Genomic DNA, 20,754 nt, shown 5'->3' on the forward strand with positions numbered 1-20,754 from the left:
GCCTATCTTGCCTCTCTTTTATTACACACTCCCAAATTCTTATCACTTAATGTGAGTAGTTGGAGAATTAAGACTAGGACGTGGTAGCCCAGTGTGAGTTTTGAGCATCAGACACACTCACTAAACCAATTTTACAGGAGAATCCTGCACTGGACTATTGGATCCTGGTCCAGCTAATTCTAAAGTAATAATGTGTCCATTCATCTTTGTGTCTTGCTGTATTGCTTTCTCAGTACTTCAGAGGAAGGAGAAATTGTTGAGCAAAGGTAGAATTCAGATGTTCATATCTTTCCCTCTCCATCTCAACATTCCTTTCTGGCACTTACTATTTTACACTGTATATTTTTATATGTAAATATATTATATATTTTATTTATGACTATATCTCCTATTCCTTCTGTTATAGGGCCTTTGATATTTCATTCCTATAATTACAAAAGGATTTTCTTAAATTTTCAGTGAAATGCCAGATTCTTGGATAGTTTGAAAGATTATGCCAACCTGCAGCATTCTAAGTTGAAGGTGACAAAACATGAGGTACTAGAAGCATGAATTGATAGCATTTTGTGTAATGACTACAAATGTAATTTGAAGTCCGGATCATAGACAAAACCAAGACTTATGAAAATATTATGTTACATGCACTTTTTCCCACCAATCAGTGCCTCATTCAGTGCTTCGTAAACACACTATTATGATATCTTTCCCTTTTTAGCAATGTATGTGGGATTTCCTATAGTCATTTCAGTAGATGCTATAGATATCATGGTATTTGGGGATCTGTATTTCAGTGTAAAGAAGGCAAGGTGTCATGCTTTGACATTGATTTGGTGGGTAATGGTTAGAAAGCGCAAGTGTCTATGGGAATACACAACATACTCTATACTTTTGAAGTGTGTACTGAAGACTTGCAGTGAGGAAATGCCCTTGTACTTCTCCTTTCAGATGTTGTTTTTTATATCTAAGCTTCTCATTGGTTTACTCTAAGCATCCTAGTTTCTTGGCTGCTGAGTGCATGAATGATATCTTGGTGCCTTTTATTATTTTCTTAATAATAATTGCCTTCTCAGTGGCAAGGGAGTCACCTCTCAATGGTAGGGGAGTTACTTAGATATCTCTCTCTCTCTCTCTCTCTCTCTCTCTCTCTGTGTGTGTGTGTGTGTGTGTGTGTCTGTGTGTGTATTTTATGCAATCAACTTAGACTTTTGAACATGTACTTTGAGCCAAGCTAAGTACAAATAATTTTAATTTCCTGAAAAAAGAATTTGAATTAAGGGTGCCAGAGGCTAGATATCACCATTAAACCTCATAATTCTAGCATGAACATGGCTTGACTACCTAACACCCTGGGCTCAAACCAACTAGATTGGTCTCTATTTATACACAGTAACTCTCCTTAATACTAAATGGTGCATTTATATTTTTCAGTTGTAAGTTAATACATTTTTATAAGGGAATAATGTGTTATGGTGATATTAAAAATTTGGAGATTCTCAACAATATGTCACTTCATGAACGTGTTATTAATACCTTCTTTACTTTTAAATGTAAGATGGGATTCCTATCTTCAAGGAGGAACTTACAACCAGATTGCAAAATCTAGTTGAAGAGAATGTGAAAAATTCAGCTACAGATGCTAAAAATACAAAAATAGAGTCTGTGAGATGTCAAAAGTCAGTGATCCAAAGTTTAGAATAAAGTTTATATTTATCTTAAATATTTTCTTGACCTCTTATGATTCTGTAAATGTCCCCAGTTCCTGTTAAGTGCCTGGGAAATGGAGCCATTGTGAGTGCTTGGTCCATTTTGTAAGGTGTGGATGATAACTTTTGAAAATTCAAGAGAGAAGGAGTGCTTTATCAATGAAGTTGGATGAAATGCATTATATCATATTATGACCATCAAAGTTCTATTTTTCTGAAGTCACTCAGGTGTGGCCACAGAGCCAAGGCTTGAATATTGCTGTCTTGTTTTCTGCTCAAATTCTAGGCATCATGAAAAGCAAAAAATAACTATTATAGTTTTGATGTTTGTTGTGGTCTGGGCTCCCAGTCTGAAAAATGAATCTAGAAATGACCCAGAAGTTTCTTCCTGTTTGATGACTGCCTTCTATCAAATCACATTTTTTTACCCTAGATTTCTTGGCAAAGCATTTTTCTTGCTTAGTTGAAACCCAAAATTGTAGTGTCTCTGTATCCTCTGAAGTATTGTTTACTTTCCTTCTTTGCTCAGTACAAATGATAACTACAACCTTTAGCTTTGGGGAAGGTGTTGGGCTGTCTTTCTTTTCTACCAGTCTCTTCTTGAAAACAATATTAAGTGAATCTTTCTTTTGTCCCTTTTCTTTAGTTGTTTAATTTGGCAAGTACTTTTTAATCTATTCTTCTATGTTCAGAGGATAAGAAAATTGTATACAATTACAGAAACTTTGTTGTATACCATTAGTAATTTTCCCATCCATTAATATAAGTTTACTAATTTCTAGTGAATCTTCAACTAGGTCATAAAAGCCTGAATATTTGATTTCTGTAGAAAGGCTAGGATTGATAAGATGTTTCACCATAATTCTATTAACTTCATATATATATCACCTCCCCTAGAACCTCTAACCACTCTTTTTGTTTTAAAATTTATTTACTCTTTGTTTTATTTTGTAGTGCTCAAAAAACAAAATAAAACTTCCTGTCTTTGTGTATGGCATTTGGAAAAAGTACAGTTATGACAATCTTATTATAAGTCTCATTTTAAAATATTCATCCCATCCAGTAATAATGAGCATGCCTTACTTACAATAATTGTGTTAAATGTTTAACATTACAAAGCACCAAGAGAGCATTTCAAAGCTGACTCTCTTGATCTGATAGCCACAGAGGGATCTTCTTGAGCACAGCTCACAGTAAGGAGGGAATATTTTCATTACTAAGAGAAGATGTAAAAAAAAGAAAGTTAACAATTGTTGATCATATAATATGTAATAGGTACTGTGTGAGATGTTTTTTCACAGCAGTCTTTATAATAACTCTATGAAGTAGGAATTATTATACCTATCTTATAAACATGGCTCAGAGGTAAAGGACTTTGCCCAAAGGAATATGACTAGAAGGTAGGCAACCCGAGGTTCCCTAACCTGAGGTTCCAATCCAAGTCTACTTGGTCACAGAGCCCATATTTTTTTTCAATGTATCTGTTGCCTTCTAGCATCATAGCAGCATGGAGAAAGAATGGAGCCTAAACCTATTTTACAACTGTGGATCCATGGGAAAGTTGGGCTTCTGGACTGCTGTCTCCCAATTTGTCAGAAGAGAATAAACAAGTTCCCAAGCTGGTTATGAGAATTAAATGAGATGGTGTATATATAAATTCTTTGTAGAAAGTAATTGTGGCCAACATGTTTTCATTTGTATGATAGGTTTTCTAAATACTTTAAATGTATTTATTGATTTATTCATTATTTTAAAGACCCTATGTAGTTTTTATCCCCAGTTTATGTAAGAAACTGAGGCACAGAGAAGGCTAAGTGACTTGTCTAAGATCACACAGGTAAGTTGCAGAACCAGAAATGTTTGAACCTGGGAAATCGAGATTCATACTGCATGCTTTTAACCATTAGTATACAATATACTATAAAATATAAATGTTGGAGAATTTCAGATTTCAGAATAAATATCAAAATGATACAAGAAATTAAGTGAGTTCAGAATCAGCTAATAACTTTGGAGAAGCAGAGCTGCAACTGTTGAACATGTTAGCATATACATGGGCAATAGGAGGTGTTTGAAAGAACGTTGATCTGGCTGACTACTATATGAGGATGGAGCAAGGCAGTCCTTTTGCTTCCAGTTTGACCCCTTAACAATGCTAGACTATCTATAGTGATCCACTTTCCTCAGGGACACTCTAGTGCCATGGTAACATGCCTAGTGAAGAACTTGAAGGATCCTAGCAGGGAAACAGTCTCTTAGTTATATAAGCCTAATATATATGATGATATGGTTTGGGTCTGTGGCTCCACCCAAATCTCATCTCCAATTGTAATCCCTACTTGTTGAGGAAGGGACCTGGTGAGAGGTGATTGGATTATGGGGGCGAATTTCCCCCTCGCTGTTGTGATAGTGAGTTCTCATGACATCTGATTGATTGACAGGTGTCTGGCGTTTTCCCCTTCTCTTTTTCTCTCTTCTGCCACCATATAAGATGTGCTTGCTTCCCCTTTGCTTTCCACCATGATTATAAGTTTCCTGAGGCCTCCCCAGCCATACAGAACTGTGAGTCAATTAAACATCTTTTATTTAAAAATTACCCGGTCTCGGACAGTTCTTTATAGCAGTGTGAGAATGGGCTAATACAAAAAATTGGTACTGGCAGAGTAGGGTACTGCTATAAAGATAACCTGAAAATGTGGAAGGGACTTTGGAACTGGATAATGGGCAGAGGTTTGAACAATTTGGAGGGCTCAGAAGAAGACAGGAATATGTGAGAAAGTTTGGAACTTCCTAGAGACTTGTTGAATGGGTTTGACCAAAATGCTGATAGTGATATGGGCAGTGGAGTCCAGACTGAGATGGTCTCAGATGAAGCTAAGGAACTTAGGAGCAAAGGTTATTCCTGCTCTGCTTTAGCAAAGAGACTGGTGGCATTTTGGCACTGCCCTAGAGATCTGTAGAACTTTGAACTTGAGAGAGATGATTTAGGGTATCTGGCAGAAGAAATTTCTAAGCAGCAAAGCATTCAAGACTTGATCTGGCTGTTTCTGAAAGCATCCAGCCATATGTACTCACAAAGACATAATCTGAAATGAGAACTTTTATTTAAAAGGAAAGCAGAGCATAAAAATTTGAAAATTTTCAAAAGGGGCCAATGTATAGCCCAGGCTGTTTCTTCAGAGGATGTAGGCCCCAAGGCTTGGCAGCTTCCATGTGACGCTGGGCTTGAGTGTGCACAGAAGATAAGAATTGAGGTTTGGGAACCTCTGCCTAGGTTTCAGAGGATGTATGGAAATGCCTGGATTTCCAGGTAGAAGTCTGCTGCAGGGGCAGAGCCCTCATGAAGAACATGTGCTAGGGCAATTCAGAAGGGAAACGTGGGGCCAGAGCCCCGACACAGAGTCCCCACTGGGTCACTGCCTAGTGGGGCTGTGAGAAAAGGGCCAGCATCCTCCAGACTCTAGAATGATAGATCCACTGATAGCTTGTACCTGCACCTGCAAAAACCACAGGCACTCAATGCCAGCTCATGAAAGCAGTCACAGGGGCTGTACCCTGCAGAGCCACAGGGACAGAGCTGCCCAAGGCCTTGGGAGCCCACCCCTTGCATCAGCGTGCCCTGGATGAGACATGAGGTCAAAGGAGATTATTTTGGAGCTTTACGATTGAATGCCCCACTGGATTTCGAACTTGCATGGGGCTTGTAGCCTCTTTGTTTGACCAATTTCTCCCATTTGGAATTGGAGCATTTATCCAATGCCTATACTCACTTTATATCTTGGAAGTAATTGACATGCCTTTGATTTTACAGCCTCTTAGGCAGAAGGGACTTCTTTCAGATGAGACTTTGGGCTTGGACTTTTGGGTTAGTGCTAGGATCAGTTAAGAATTTGGAGGACTGTTGGGAAGGCATGACTGGTTTTGAAATGTAAAAAATATGTGAGATTTGGGAGGGGCCAGGAGTGGAATGATATGGTTTGGCTCTGTGTCCCCACCCAAATCTCATCTCGAATCGTAATGCCCATAACCCTCACTTGTCGAGGGAGGGAACTGGTGAGAGGTAGTTGAATCATAAGGGTGGATGCTGTTCTCATGACAGTGAGTGAATTCTCATGAGATCTGATGATTTTATAAATCCTTGACAGTTCCTCCTTCCCACATGCTCTCTCTTTCTCACTTGCCGCCATGTAAGGCATGCCTACTTCCCCTTTCACCATGATTTTAAGTTTCCCGAAGCCTTCCCAACTATGTGGAACTGTGAGTTAATTAAATCTCTCTTTTTAAAAGAAAAAATAAATTACCCAGTCTCGGGCAGTTTTTTCTATTTATAGCAGTGTGAGAATGGACTAATACAGTGTTCAATAAATTAGTTGTTAAACAACAGAGTACCAACAGGGTACCTGAAGCAAAAACTGACAGAAATGAAGGGAGAAATAGACAATTCAACAGTAGTAGTTGGAGACTTTACTATCCCACCTTTAATAATGGATAGAACAACTAAGCAGATGAGTAAGGAAACAGAAGATGTGAAGAACACTATAAACCAAGTAGACCTGACTGATATCTGTGGAATTCTCCATTCAGCAACACAGCATACTCCTAAATAACCAATGGGTTAAAGGAATCAAAATGGAAATTAGAAAATACTTTGAGATGAATGAAAATGAAGATGTACCAAAACGTATGCTACAACAATGCTTAAGGAAAAATTTATACCTATAAATGCCTATATTAAAACAGAATAGGATGGGTACAGTTTCTCACACCTGTAATACAAGCACTTTGGGGGACCCAGATGGGTGGATCACTTGAGCCCAGGAGTTTGAGACCAGCTTGGACAACATGATGAAACCCCATCTCTACAAAGAATACAAATATTACCGAAGTGTGGTGGTGTGTGCCTGTGGACCCAGCTACTTGGAAGACTGAGATGGGAGAATAGCTTGAGCCTAGGAGGTCAAGGCTGTAGTGATTTGAGATTGCACCACTACTCTACAGCCTGGGTGACACAGTGAGACCCTGTCACAAAAGATAAAAATAGAAAATAAATATCTCACATAGTTAACTTTACCTTTACCTTAAGACACTAAGGGGAAAAGAGCAAACTAAACCTAAAGCAGGTAGAAGAAAGGAAATAATAAAGATTAGATTGAAAATTAGTAGTGATGTCCCAGAATAGTGTTAATAAGTGTTCTAAGATCATATGCAGGCCTGGAAGAAAACAGTGCCTAGAGAATACTAATGTTTGCCAGAGTTATGAGTTCAAGATTGGTAATAGAAGCATACGAGTCACAAATGTGTACCCCGGATTCTGGGCCTTGTTAGCATAAATCTTCGAGAAGCATTTCTTCTTTTTATGCTTATATTATGAGCATATGTATTAGACTGTTTTCATATTGCTATAAATACCTGAGACTGGGTAATTTATAAAGAAAAGAAGTTTAATTGACTCACAATTCCACATAGCTGGGAGACCTCAGGAAACTTACAATTATAGAGAAAAGGGAAGCAGGCTTGCCTTAAATGGTGGCAGGAGAAAGAAAGAGAGTGAGCACATGCAAGGAAGTATGTGAAGGAGGAACTGTCAAACACATAAAACCATCAGATCTTGTGAGAACTCACTATTATGAGAACAGCATGGGAGAAACTGCCCACATGATCCAGTCACCCCCCACCAGGTCCCTTCCTTGACAAGTGGGGATCATGGGGATTACAATTTGAGATGAGATTTGGGTGGGGACACACAGCCAAACCGTATCAAGCACTTACTATATTCCAGGTCTTGTACAAGACAGAAAATACTCAGGGGAAATCAAAATGGATAGAACCTTACCCTTAAAGCTTATAGTGAGATACAGAGACACTGTCAAGTAAACTTACAAATGAAATATAATTTAGAAATTATAATAAAGCTAGTTTTTTCTACTAGTTTCTAAGTCATTCATAGTACTTACCATAACATGAAATTATTTCGTTAATTTATTTATGTTTCTATCTTTTCTGATAGCCTGCATGCCATGTATTTATCTATGTATCTGTGTCTCTATCTATCTGTCATCTGTTTATATATTTACCAGAAATTCTTGTTTTCAATCCCTGGCACAGTGTTTGGCACTGTGCTGAATAAACATTGAAAGAGAGGGGAATGAAAGAAAGAAAAGAGCAGGACATTAATAGGAGTGAAAATAAAAGACTTAATTTAGTTTTCCAGGATCAGGGAAGACCTCCTTCATGAGTTATTTAAAGATTTGTCCTAAAGGATAAGTAGAAGTCAGGAGAAGGAGGGTTACACAAAGATACAGGGAGTGGGGATTCAGTTAAGGGACTAAATACTTGAAGGCTATGAGGCAGAAAAGAACTTGTCACATTCAAAAGTCATTTGCGAAAAAGGGAGAGTCCTATAGATGGAGTTGTTAGGGGCAAGTCATGAAAGGCTTATAAACTAGAATCAGTGAGTGGATCAGGGTGAAATCCAGGTTGTTGGAAAGAAGAGATCCCAAAGTTCAAGGGCTCAAACAAGATGGCAGTACATTTCTTTCTCACAAAAGAGTCTGGGAAAGCTAAGGGATCTCTGTTTGGCAGATTTGTCCAGAGATGTAGGCTAACAGAAGTGTTCGGCCATCCTCAATACTCCTCTTCCAAGATTGCTCCTGTTGTTGCTATATTTAGTTGGTGGAAAGGTGACAGAGCATAACGGTGTGGGCATCGCATGTGCGAAGGCTGGCATTTGGAAATGACACACATCGTTCCCATTCATTTTGGAATCGTCATTGGAACCTAATTATATGGTCACTTCTAGATCCTAGAAGAACGGCAAGTTCCAGTTGTCCAGACACCTGTTGTCCAGATGTAACTGCATCACCAGAGAAAAAGGAGAGTAAAGATTTAGAGTTTATTCTAAGGGCAGAGAATAATTATTGCAGGTTTTAAGCCAAAGATATATGATCAGATTAACATTTAAAAATGGTTTTTGTGAAAAAATTTATTCTAAAGGCTCAAGAATGGAGGTGAAGAGATTTGAGTGAAAATTAGTGCAACAGTTCAGACATAAAGTGGTGGTAGTTTGACCTCCAGTTCAACACTGTAGTAGAAATGCAGAGAAGCAGTTATTTGAGGTATAATCTGGAATTGTAATTGCCTGGGAAAGTATTGAAGATGTGGATGGGGGTTATATGAAGGAGGCATATATGTAAAAAATGACTTCCATAGTTCTGATTTGAGGGACTGAATAGATGGTGGCACCATTAACTAAGATGGGAAGGCTTGGGGGGAGAAGTAAGTCTAGTGAGAAGATCAGTAATTCCATTTTGTATATCTCATGTTTGAAATGTTTGTTTCCATATGACTGCAACTGACTATGGAAAGGTGAAAGGTGGTTAGTAGGATGACCTTCCCAGTTAGACCTGGGCTAGGTAGACCCAATTGGGCTAATTCCCCAAATATGGTCCGATGGATTGTAAATGGAGCTTTATGCTTTGCAGGGCACCTGGAGGCATCATTTGCTTCAGACTGATGAAATACACGAACTTTCTCAAACAGGTACTGCTTCGTGTCTCAAGTGTTGGTCCTCTGAATTATCTTTTCTTCTGCTTCATCATTTAATTTCCTCCTCCTGGTTTTTCCAGTCTCCAAGTTCTCTGTCTGACCATCTAGTCTGTTCTTGAGGCCTTCCTTTGGCCCCATGGTATTCTATGCATGCTTCCACCACAGAGTTAATCACAATAAACCATAACTGAAAATGAAGTTTTCTCTCTGCCCAACAGACTCAGCTTCCTGAAACTGGTACCTGGCCCTATTTGTCCCTGTATCCCAAGGACCTAGCATAGTACTTGGGACAGAACAGATGCTCAATAAATATTTAAGTGGATAAATCATTCTTAAGAAACCCACTCTTTATTACTAGGAAAGCCTTCTTTATTTAAAATAGTAATCGTATATTTGGAATAGAACTAGCTAAAACTTTTAAAAATATAAATCTATGTACATAAACATATTCAGAGGGAAGAATATATTTTAACATGATTAAGCTTTCTGATGACACTGTTGATTTTTGGGAAAATGTGTTTCTACAATGCAGATTCCACCTTACATTAAAGTGCACAGAGTTGCTTGCGGCTATAGAGATACCTTCTGTCTATGCAAATACTGACATATATGACTAATGTAGATGCCCTCTCTTTTGAGTAACAAAAAAAAATATTTTCACCCAAATGCTTTTCAATGCAAATATAAGCATAAATAAAGATTTATGTAGAAATTGCAGATGGCTGAAAACAGAGTGAATGTGTAAAACAGGTCGGATGAAAACAAAACAAAAAATCCATGCTGAAAGTTTGTCTCTATAAAATTCTTAGTATTTCCGCTGGGTTTTATTTGTTTGTTTTGTGTTGTTTTGTAATATTTATTATTTACTATACTCCGGGCACTTAAACATCTCACATGCTTTGTTTCATTCAATCCACTTAACAGCTCCAGGAGGTATATACAATAACTAATGAATTTTAGTTTATGTTCTTTCTTATTAGATTTCATGGGCTCTAATCAGAATTTTGGGGTAGATTCTTAGATACATTTGCTAACATACTAAACCATAGTAAGGCTGGCTGCCCAATTAGAAATGTGAGTGTTATCTCACTTTTATTTATTTTATTTTATTTTTTTTGAGACAGAGTCTTGCTTTGTCACCCAGGATGGAGTACAGTGGCTCGATCTCAGCTCATGCAAGCTCTGCCTCCCGTGTTCACACCATTCTCCTGCCTCAGCCTCCCGAGTAGCTGGGACCACAGGCACCTGCCACCACGCCTGGATAATTTTTTGTATTTTTAGTAGAGGTGGGGTTTTACCATGTTAGCCAGGATGGTCTCGATCTCCTGACCTCGTGATCCACCCGCCTAGGCCTCCCAAAGTGCTGGGATTACAGGCGTGAGCCACCACGCCTGGCCTCCCTTTTATTTTTCTTACAAACCAATGCACATTTGTGCATTTACTATGCTGGACTGGTAGAGTCTTCTATTAAGGTTAAATGCTTCTCATGGAAAGGCTTGCCTCAGACTCTTAGTAATTTGAATCTAGCCACTCTTTTTACATCCTCTTGTGTTTGTGGTAAGCTGAGGAGTTTCAAAGAACCCCAACAGTGAGTAACTGTCACTGGTCTAGCCTTAAACCACTTTAAAAAAATACTGCGTGCCATGAACCACAAGTGAGGCAACCGATTTAAGCCTCGTTTTAACTTCAGAGACCCATGAAACTATTGCAATTTGTTGTGAATACTAGGTTTATGACTCCTTGGCTCTGGCTTATGAAGGCTCAGGGGAAGATGATTGTATCATTACTGCAGTAAATGATGCTCCCAGGGGCCCCTTCTTTACTTCCCAGGTCTCCAAATGGTGAGAAACTGCTGAAACTCTCTTGCCTCCTTCTCCTGAAACTTTCTCTGGATTTTATCAAGAGTTGTTCTTGCCCCATTCTTGAAAACCTCTCTTTCACTAAACCTTGAAGAAATTTTCCATAAATATTACTGTATTGGAATATTCTCACTGGCTTTTAGCTCCTGAGATTACTCAATTTTTTAGAAGATCATTAGATTTATAAGAATAAAAATAGTCTTAAATTTGTGTAGTCAGCATTTTCTCCAATATGAATGTACTTAATTATCAGATTACGTGGTGTAGGTTGTTTAGGTTCAAATGTATGTACTTGTGCTTTACATGGTAAAGGATGGATTTACACAGGGGACTTTCTCTTTTTCCTCAGTGTAACTATTTGTGTATTGCTTAATTTAAAGATTACCCTTGGAGATAGTCTAACGGGATACTGTATTTTACTCAGTTCACATTTAGTTTCAGGATGCTTGCATTCTATGAAACGTATTTCAAGACTCCCTAAAAAGACAAAATAGACACTCTTTAAGCAGTTTACAAGATACAGATCTTTATCTCTTATAAAGGAAAGGAAACAAGGAAGCTGTAAATAATAAGTTCTGAATAGAAATGACATAAACTGCCTAATCAATGTCTTCCAGAACTGGCAAGTGACACCTCTTTGTTTTTTGCAAATAAAAACCTTCTTCCCATCACAATGTAAACCATTATCTCTGCAGGCAAGGTATATTTAGAAATGTACAAAATGTACATTTCCTGCCAGCCTCTAGATCAGTAGGTGGAGATCTAAAGTCATGCAAATATTACAGTAAATGCAGGCAACCAATTTCTAATTATTCCATATCAGCAGATTTGTGAGGAATATAATTTATTGAAAAAGAACAGTTTATGATCAGCAGACCTTGGTTATGACTGTTTAGGAATTCAGTGCATTTTGATCTAATCACAAAATCAAAATATTCATGAAACACAATGATATCTCCCCAAAGCAGCCGGGCAGCCATTAATTTTGAAATTCGGGTAATTTATTAACACTTATCTGAAGCTGTAAAAGCTTACCTCTGTGTTTGTAATACGGAGAAAAGTGAAAGCAGTTTTAAAACTGATTCCTAATGATTTATAATGGTTTGCTGTAATTTGAGCCAGAAATTCAATTAAAATGTATGTCTAGTTTTGTTTCAAGATCTTTAGTTAAAAATTCTATTAAAATTCTATTTCCTTCTTGCATTAAATGTATCTGTTATCTGCATATACAAGAAATATAAGAAAATTCTATCATTTATTCCCCAGTCCCCATAAATGCTTTAAAAAGCATTCATTTTTATTTCATAATTCTGCTAAGGTAGCATTTGGAATTTATATACAGTAGAAGAAGAATTACTCTATATGCCATTTTCTTGGTAAGGAAAGAAATCTAACACTGTATACTTTAGGGACAAGTAAAGTAATATTTGCTACTTTATCAAACTAGAAGAAAACAAATAAAACAGACATTTTTGATTCCAAATTATTAACCTAATGGGATGTCTCTGAGGTTTAAAAAAAAATGTATAACATTCCAGAGAAGGAAACAAGAGCCAGGGGAGAGGTGTGGGGAGACAGATGTTCTACTTTCCTGAAACAAATACAAATGAATTAAACTTTGAAGGGATTGTTTGCAGGCGTGAGATTCTTTAGATTTTTTTTTTTTCAACAACAACCAAAAACACAACGAGCTTGGTGGCTAGTTGAAGGAGAACCTGATTGGTTCTTGCTTTTTATTTTCCATTATTTTCTTGAACTACATTAAATCTTGGAATAATTACCAAATGCAAACATTAAAAGAGCTGGTTTGTGCCTTAATTTTTTTCTGGTAACAAGAGTCTATGAGCAGAAATAGTAAATGAAGCTAATAATTTATTGAACATTTGCTATGTATAGATACTTCACATGTGTTTTTAAACATTTCAATCTCCTCAGTATGTATATTAGACACAAATGTTATTTATATTTTACTGAAGTGGTAGCAGAGGCAGGACAAAGTTTCACAGGGCTAGTAAGTGGAAGGGTGAGGAAATTCAGAAGGGTTATGGTTGATCTTCTTTGCAATTTGACCCTACAGTGGGGTGGATGGGTGGGTGGTGGCGATGGCACTTCAGAAAGCCCAGAGTCGGACTGAAGTGAGCCAGCTCAAAGTTTATGGGCTGTTTTGAGAAAGGGGAGGATTCAGTTAGCAATAGCTGTGGGCTCTGGGAAGAAACAGCATTTTCCTTGGTGTATCTCTTGTACCTTGGTAATCACAGGGTTAGGAACCTGCTTGTCCCCCCATCATGATAAATTGGGAACCCAAGCAGGGTGCAAGTGTTGAAGAAAGGAGAGCTGAGTGTCCTAAAAAATACCAGAACACAAACTGGGTAAATGATGAGTCAGATGATTATAGAGAGAGAAAGAATGAGCAAGCAGGCTAAGTTATAAAGTCATGTGAGCCTGAGACAGATGGAAGCCTCAGAATGAGATGTTAAAAAAACCAAAGAAGGGGAGGTAGGCCTGGAGGAATTCTTAAGCTTAAAAGGTTTTTGTTTTTTAAATTATTATTATATTTGAGTTTATTTAACCCAATATATCTGAATTATTATTATTGCAGTGCTTAAAAACATGCTCAATATAAAAAATTTGTATTTTACCTTTTTTGGGGTAATATTAAAACCTAGTATGTTTTAATGCTGCTCTGAAGGTCCCTTGTGAGTATGAACCAGGATCATATAAGGCAGAAGACACCAGTAAATCATGTACTTTTATTTGACTGCTCCCTTAGCCAGAACCACACTGAGATTTCCCTGTTTACCTGGTAAAAGGTACTAATGTCCAGCGAGTTTGTGTTTTGTACTTCCAGGTGGGCCAGGATCTGACATCATCAGGAGACCAGCTCTCCCCTGCACATACAAGGGTTCCTCATATGGTATCATCAGAGTCTTGGCAGGGCTTTTTTGGACTGAGCTTATTGATGGATGATGCAAACCGGCGTAAGTGCCAGAGCTGCTGTGAAAGTGGATATTGATAGAAGCAGATTCAGGAATGAGGTGAGGGTGAGTAGGGGTGTAACTGCAATTGCTGATGGGTAGTTTATTGGTGGAGGAATTTTTCTATGCATTAATATGCTCCATGGGTCCATCTGCCAACAGTGGCTAAGTGGACATGAATGTGAAAGACCTCAAATGACCTTATCTAAAGCAGACCTGTGAACTAAGGTCTGTGGTCAGATGAAGTAGGTAGGTTAGAGGTAAGGAAGATGGGAGTTGAAAGATCAGGAGTCTAAATGTACCACAGCTACCAGGGTACTCTTATGGTAGAGGGAAGAGGAAGTCAGAGATGCAGCATAATGTGGTAGTATTTGTGGGTATTCTGAATGCAGTGTTCAGTGTTCTTGGGTTGGCTAGGCCAGTATTTGACACTTGCACCATTTCCTGTCATGAGTGGGCTCATCAACAGTCTTTGTGCATGTTGCTGAAGGTTTGCATCGGTCAGCTTGGCCAGCCAGAATGGCATTATGACATAACCAGAGCATCTAGATTCTGATCTTCGTAGTATGTTTATATAGTTGACTACCTTTCTGGAATAAATCTTTCAGCATTCTCTACTTCCCAAGGCCAGGCCTGGGAAGCCTTGTACTTTTGAGAGTGTGAGTCCTGGTACTAGATCAATTATCCAGTTATATTTCTGATGAGGGGAAAGTTTTTGGCTCATCATTAAAAATACCTCCCGTTATGAAACATACTTGTCCCATCCTGGGCATGAGAACAATTGATAGGGAAGCTCTGAGACAGAGAATCATTTCTCATTATAGCATTCTGATGTCAAGTCCAGGTGAACCTCTATCCGTGTTCAGAATGGAAAGTTAACTGAGTAGAAGCATAGCTACAGTGCCCTCTCCAGGTTCCCTGATGTGGCCTTGCCCAGAATGCAAATAAATAGAAATAGAGTCCATGGAGATTAGGAAGAAAGATGACTGTGGAAGAATTAAAACAAAAGCAAGATTTAGGAACAAATATGGGCAACATAAAGGGCTTCTGAAGCCACCCTGATTTTCCATTTCTTTCTCTTCCTCATTGCCTGAGAATTTAACTAAAACTCTGACACCAAGAGCCTAGGGCTTTTCTGAGTATTTAGTTTTTGTGAGTTTTTTTTTTTTTCTTTTTGGAATGAATTGTTTCTGTTAATTAAATTTCTTCCTATTAACTTTATAATAAGGGTAATTTTTTGGCAAGGCAGATGGCGTATAGAAGAAATATCTCTATGAGAGGATGTGGCTGACAGAAAGTTACATGGCAAGGATAATATTTCCAAAGGTTACCTGGTCAAGACAAAACCAAAAGACCTTGAAATAAAGTTACTGATGCTTAATGAATGTTAAATAATGCTGCATTGAAGAATGGGGATGGGAGAGGAAATCATTTGATTCCATGTAGAAAAGTCTAGTAGTCATTAGGGTCCTGTGGTTATTGAAATAACATAAGAACACTAATAAATATATTAAAAATATTTAGTTTTTGAATCCAAAAATGCAACATAAAATTTTTAAATAATTTGTTAAAAATCAGAACAGTTTATCCAGCGTTAATTGTCGTGACAAGTAAAGGCATGCATATTGTTTTGGCATATATTAATTTATTCAGGTTTTAAATTCACCAATTTTAGTTCAAAGCAATCCTACTATTCCTTTACCATCAAACTTCTTGAAAACAATGTTTTACAGTTGATGTTTTTACTTCCTTTACATTAGCTCTTCACTTGCATGTACTTTATGTATAAAGTCCACAGAACCTGGCTGATGCTCCTCCTACTCTAATGAAACAGTTTTCATTACGTTCTCTAATGGGTTTGTTTTTAGCCACCATCTTTCTGTATTTCTTTAAGGTATGTCTTTCTGTTAACCACTCCTACCTCTCTTCGTTCTTTTCACTTTTTTTTTTTTTTTTTTTTGAGACGGAGTCTTGCTCTTTCGCCCGGGCTGGAGTGCAGTGGCCGGATCTCAGCTCACTGCAAGCTCCGCCTCCCGGGTTTTACGCCATTCTCCTGCCTCAGCCTCCGGAGTAGCTGGGACTACAGGCGCCCGCCACCTCGCCCGGCTAGTTTTTTTTTTTTTTTTTTTGTATTTTTAGTAGAGACGGGGTTTCACCGTGTTAGCCAGGATGGTCTCGATCTCCTGACCTCGTGATCCGCCCGTCTCGGCCTCCCAAAGTGCTGGGATTACAGGCTTGAGCCACCGCGCCCGGCCCGTTCTTTTCACTTTTGACCACACTCTCCCGTTTCTCCTTGATCATCCTTCTTGGTTCCTTCCCAGTCTATTTTGTGGTTTCCTAAGATTCTATTCTTGATCTCTCTTCAGGACTGGCATGCGGGCCTCCTGTTCCTGTTCCTTGGGTCAGACTTTCTCCCTGTCTTTTTTTTTTTTTTTTTGAGTCGGAGTTTTACTCTTGATGCCCAGGCTGGAGTGCAATGGCACAATCTCGGCTCACTGCAACCTCTGGACCACACTCTCCTGTTTCTCCTTGATCATCCTTCTTGGTTCCTTCCCAGTCTATTTTGTGGTTTCCTAAGATTCTATTCTTGATCTCTCTTCAGGACTGGCATGCGGGCCTCCTGTTCCTGTTCCTTGGGTCAGACTTTCTCCCTGTCTTTTTTTTTTTTTTTTTTTTGAGTCGGAGTTTTACTCTTGATGCCCAGGCTGGAGTGCAATGGCACAGTCTGGGCTCACTGCAACCTCTGGGGTCAGGCTTTTTCTAGAGAGTCATCCTATCCTAGATCAAATGTAAGGGCAGGTGGCTTCTGTAGCTGTCATTGTTCTGCTTTCTGCTCCAATGAATAGCAATTAGATAGGTGCTTCCTCCAGCTAAATATTCATATATCGTCTGCAACTACCCCTAAAAGGACTATTTGATCTCTTTAATAGACACCACACTTCCTGTATTATCAGAATCTACTCCTCTATTTACAAAACTACCTATGTTGCTGAAGTCAAAGAATAGACATGGCTTCATCTGCATTGTCTTAGCTAAATACATATAGTTTAGTAATCCCAAAGACTTTGAATTTCCCTATTGTTGCTTTTTTCCAGTTTGTTGATTTTCTTCTGCTATTAATATATTTTGTCTAAATTTTAAAGTCATAAATGGTGCTAAGGTTTAAGTAACTCATTCATTCATTCATACATTTGTTCTTTCATTCATTTCTTCCTTCAACAATTTTTCAACATTAAATTACTTCGTTTTGAAAAGGCAATGTCAGAAGTAGACCCCGAAGAGTTTTGTATTTAAGGAATTTGAGGCTTGGCTTGAGGGCATTACTGGAAACAAATGAGTATTTTCTGGTTTCATAATCTGAGAGAAATTGTGTTAGTAATTACTTCTTTCTTTTCATTGCATGGTCTGGGACTTGCTCCTGGCTCATAGGTAAATATCTGTCTTGATGGCCTTTGACATAAAGTATTTTCCCATGTGCTGGTTAGCAATTTGATTTTATGTTCATAAATTGTTCATTCTTGTTTCCTCCCTATAGGTTTGTGGCATTTTCTTTATCTATTTATAAGTTTATAATGCATAGAAGTATTGATGCTTTGTTATACTTGTTGCAAATATTTTCTTTGTACTTGCCTTTTAATTTTGTAAAGTTTTGAACCTTCCAACTTCAACATTTTATAACCATACCAATCACTTTGTGAGTTTCTTTACCACATATAAAGCTATAAAAGCCTTTCTACCTCCAAAGAGTTGATAAATATTTGCTTACAATTTATTTATTTCTTTTTTGCCATTCTTTCTTCTACATTTAATTCTTTATTCCAGCTAAAATTTTAGTATATAATGAAGAGGGAAAATCTATTTTTTTCCTAAATACTTCTAGTATTTAGGTGTTTTAGCACCTTTAAAATGTTCTAATGCCTTTAAAAATACTTTTAAATTGCCTTTTCATCTGTGAGACACGTTTTATACCATACTAAATTTTGATATGCTTAGCTGTGTTTCTGAGTTACATATTCTCTTCCATTACTTTGTCTATCTAGTCTTATCAGATCCTTAATCATTATCACTTTATAATGCATTAAACTTTGGGAGGGCTAGTGTCTTCCTTCCTCCATTAAGCTTCTTTTATTCAAAATCGCCTTAGTCATATGTTACTATGTATTCTTACTTTGAAAAATATTGTTGTAGTTTATGGTGTTCTGTAAGTTTCTTAAGCTTCAGGTTTTCCCACAGAGAAATTTTCACTGGGACTACCAGAAAGGCTTTTGTCAACATATAAAGGTCTTGCAAAAAGAGCCATGGATAAAATAAAAGTTACAGATTCTAGCTATGACCTTGAGCAAGTTACAATTTCTCTTAATACTACTTTTTCATTTACAAGGTAAGAGCTTTGTTCTGTAGATTTTTAAAGACTTTCTTTCAACTCAGGCTTTTTACATGCAGAGTTCTGATGTTAGACATTTAAACCATTCATTTATCCTCTCATTAAGTTACAGAACACTTCTAAGAACAATGGTTGTAATTGTGATAGGGATGGGATGGGGGAGACAAGGGAAATAAACACACATAGAAAGTATAGTTCCAATTTTCTGGTAATTTACAGTATTATGTGTGTTTATCTCTGCCACTAGACTGTAAACTCTGGAAGGGCAGAGCCTGTGCCTTGTTTCTTGTGCCTGACAAATACTAAGTGCACATAAAGATGATTTGTTGAATGAACAAACAGTGACTCCTACAAATTGGAAGAACGTTTTTCAGGGCCCTCCAAAGGCAACAATTCCATAGACTGCTTTCTCTAACTGTCATTGTCCATGGCCTCTTCCTATTTTATCAGCCAATTCAGTTTTGTCTTCCATGCTACACTCTTGGGCCCAGCTCCAGTGACTCAAGATGAGGAGCTGGATACACAGTGAAATAAATACCAGATTCTGGCCAGTATCTTGGTAAAGTCTTGTTCCTGAGCTATGGAAATGGGAGGAAGGGTTTAACCCAACCACCACCCAGGATTTCCTGCAATTGCCCAAGATCCCACCTTCCTATGGCCAATTTTCCTTCACTTTAATCCTATTTCTGGGCACTCCTATTTCTTCTTACAGTGTTTTTGGAGTTTGTATTCATATTTAAAGAGTGTCTTATTTAAACCATAGCTTTCTGTAACTGACTCTGAAGTCATGCCATTCTGGCTGTGGGTATGTCAAGGCAGACTTGTGTAAAACCCCCTGCCCAGCCAAATGCCACCTCATTGGTCTTGTCCACTTCATTGGTACTCTACTGGAGCAGTATCATCACCCCAGTGAGGAATTGCTTATTCAGGATCACTGGGTAGCCCCAGAAAAACTTCCAAACTGAGGACAAAGTGCTGCTACTGAGAAAGCACTGGGAGCCCACATATTGTTTCCAATATTTTAATTGCAATAAATACACAGAACGTGATATTTACCACCTTGACCAATTTTAAGTGTACAGTTCAATGATTAAGTACATTCATATTGTTGTACATTCATTATCACCATCCATCTTCAGAAGTCTTTCATTTGCAAGACTGAAACTCTATACTTATTCAACAATAACTGCCTATTCTTTCTCCCTCCAGTCCCCAGCAACCCTCATTCTACTTTCTGTCTATAATTTTGACTACTCTAGGTACCTCATATAAATGGGATCATATAGTACTTATCTTTTTGTGACTGGCTTATTATACTTGGTAAAATGTCCTCCAGGTCCATTCATATTGTATGAATATGTGTCAACATTAATGATGAGTAATATTCCATTGTGTGTGTGTGTGTGTGTGTGTGTATATATATATATACACCACATTTTGCTTATCCATTCATTTATTGATGGACACTTGGGTTGCTTCGGTGTTTTAGCTTGTGAATAATGCTTCTATAAACCTGAGTATAAATTTCTTTGAGACTGTGTTTACAATTCTTTTGGGTATACACCCAGAAGTAGAATTGTTGGATGATATGGTAATTCGATTTTTAACTTTTTGAGGAACTGCTCTGCTATTTTCCGTAGAGGCTATACCATTTTACATGCCTTCCAACAGTGCACAAGGGTTCCAGTTTCTCCACATCCTTGTCAACACTTGTTATTTTCTGTTTTGTTTTTGTTTTTATAGTAGTAATTCTAAATGGTGTGATGTGCTAGCTCATTGTGGTTTTGATTTGCATTTCCCTAATGATTAGTAATGTTCGGCATCTTTTCATGTACTTATTGGCTATTTGCATATCTTCTTTGAAGAAATGTCTATTCAAGTCATTTGCTTATAGGAGCCTGTGTTTTTAGAACTTGCATCAAATCTTTTTTCAAGTTTTTTCATAATATAACTTTCATAATTATATTTGATATAGTTATATTTTTTCATAATATTCAGTGAAAAGTTAATTTTTTCACCATCTATGAAGCCCCCTCTGACTCCTTTAGGTAGAATTAGTTGATTCATTTTTAATTTTTTATCTGTATCTTATAAGACCTGTTAAAGCATTTATTCCAGTACATTATAATTGTCTAACTAACAAATGTATTTCCTCCCACACCCAAGGCTAGCAACCATATCTTATTAGTTTTTGTATACATAATACTTATTGCTAACTCTGACACATAGTAGGTGCTTAGTGAATCTCTGATGAAGGAGTACAATATATTCATTATCTACTTTAAAAA

General features: G+C 37.6%; 1 long non-coding RNA gene across 1 annotated transcript in view; it reads left to right on the forward strand.

Moving 5' to 3' along the window:
• Positions 1–3,482: 3,482 nt before the first annotated feature.
• The window catches only part of LOC117079098, a 36,488-nt gene continuing 19,216 nt past the window's right edge, over positions 3,483–20,754 (forward strand). The window contains exons 1-2 of the long non-coding RNA XR_004435259.1: positions 3,483–3,540; positions 9,185–9,242. This is a non-coding gene — a long non-coding RNA (uncharacterized LOC117079098). The remainder of the gene's footprint in view (positions 3,541–9,184; positions 9,243–20,754) is intronic.

Source organism: Trachypithecus francoisi, unplaced genomic scaffold (genome assembly GCF_009764315.1).
Source record: "Trachypithecus francoisi isolate TF-2019V2 unplaced genomic scaffold, Tfra_2.0 Lachesis_group7, whole genome shotgun sequence".
Taxonomy (NCBI): Eukaryota; Metazoa; Chordata; class Mammalia; order Primates; family Cercopithecidae; genus Trachypithecus; species Trachypithecus francoisi.